Source organism: Bison bison, unplaced genomic scaffold (genome assembly GCF_000754665.1).
Source record: "Bison bison bison isolate TAMUID 2011002044 unplaced genomic scaffold, Bison_UMD1.0 scf7180017864485, whole genome shotgun sequence".
Lineage (NCBI taxonomy): Eukaryota > Metazoa > Chordata > Mammalia > Artiodactyla > Bovidae > Bison > Bison bison.
The window spans coordinates 915,969-917,788 of record NW_011495045.1 but is presented as its reverse complement, the minus strand read 5'-3'; the positions used below and the strand labels follow the sequence as shown (position 1 = coordinate 917,788).

Sequence of the window (1,820 nt, the reverse complement as noted above, 5' to 3'; positions counted from 1 at the left end):
CCAATGCATGAAAGTGAAAAGTAAAAGTCAAGTTGCTCAATCGTGTCCGACTCTTAGCGACCCCAAGGACTGCAGCCTACCAGGCTCCTCCGTCCATGGGATTTTCCAGGCAAGAGTACTGGAGTGGGGTGCCACTGCCTTCTTAATTATTAGTAGTTGCTAGAAGTTTAAAGTATAAAGTTATGGTATAGAAGTTAAGGTATAAAGAACATGTTTTTACTATATTGACTTTAGTGGCTCAGAGGGTAAGAAGTCTGCCTGCAATGCGGGAGACCTGGGTTCGATCCCTGGGTCAGGAAGATCCTTGGGAGAAGGAAATGGCAACCCACTCCAGTATTCTTGCCTGGAAAATCCCATGGACGGAAGAGCCTGGCAGGCTACAGTCCATGGGGTCGCAAAGAGTCGGACATGACTTAGCAACTTCACTTCACTTTAGAGGGTAGAGCAAGATCTACTGTAAATGCTTTTTACTGACCATGAAATATCTTAATGTTCATCTCTGACTGAGATCACAAGTGAATGAATTTGCTGTCAACCTTACAATGGTAAAACTGTAATGAATCTTAGAGATCATAATGACTCCATTTTACAGATGAGGAATTAGAGTTTGAAAAATTATTTTAAAGGAGGCTCTTTCTCTTTTTCTCAGAGAAGTAGGCTGATCTCACTCAGAACGGGTGTTGGATGGGGTGAGGGGGAGCCATGTTTGGGAAGTATGGTTAAGAAGTACCGATTCCAAAAGTAGAAGACTACCAAATGTTTGCTTTAATGAGTTCCAGTTGATAATAGAACCTTAAAAGAGTCCCAAACACTACAATATATCAGATCCCTTACCCTCCTCTAAAAAAAAAATGTTCTTGAATCCTAAAAATTTTAAATGTGCTTCATATCTGATTCCATCTTAAATATCTAGGAAATGCATACAATTTACATTTAGTTTTATTTGGCAGTCACTTTTGTGAAATCCTTCAGGGTTTCAGTGAGCATGGAGAATGAGACTATTTATCTGTATTCCTCCTCCATGTAGAAAAGTATTTCCTGATCTATTACCACCCTGGAACGTTAAGTACCTATTATAAATAAAATAAAGGAAAAGTTCCTAACAAATCTCAGTATGTACATCTCTCTTTTCTCCATCAAAGCACCAGTGACGACAAACTTCTAAAGACAACTCAATCCTTAAAAAACAATAACAATGAAACAAACAAAAACTCCTCAGTTGTGACTGTGTCCTTGGTTGCTGTACAAAACACACTCTCACGGGTCCTGGCCCTGTATTTCTGATGACCACATTCGGTGCTGTGAGATATTCAGACCATTACCGCATTCATCTCCGTCTGCACGGTGCCCAATGAGCTCATGCTGTAATCTGGGCTGGAGCACTGCTTGCTGTAAAGCTAAACGAATCAATCACGAATCTGGGAATCCTTCTATGCAGTTCTCCGGGGCTGCATAGATGGGAAGCTGCTCGGTCAGAGGAGGAAAAGTGGAGCTTGGAGAAGGGTAGCCAGGTCAGGGCGTGCGCAGCGAGGGACGCTGAGTTTGGGGAGAAGGCAGCAGGGGAACCGAAGAGTTGGGGATTAAAATGCCAGCAGGGCCAGAGCGCTGGGTAAGAGGGGCTGGTGAGGGTAACCTGGGTTCAGGCGGGAAAGGAAAAACGGAAAGGGGGCGCAGGAAATGGGAGCCAAAGAAAGAAGTGAGAAATTGCGGAGGAGGAAGTCGTCCCTGGAAGAGGAGGGGCAAAGGGGAAGCGAGAATGGAGTGTTTGCACTTTCGAGAGGGAAGGGCCAGATCTACTCCCGACTCGGGCCGGTGCAGCC

At 44.4% G+C, this 1,820-nt stretch overlaps 1 protein-coding gene across 1 annotated transcript in view; it reads right to left on the bottom strand.

The window, feature by feature from the left end:
• The window catches only part of RAB39A (RAB39A, member RAS oncogene family), a 35,497-nt gene that overhangs the window by 33,109 nt on the left and 568 nt on the right, over positions 1-1,820 (bottom strand). The window lies entirely within an intron of this gene.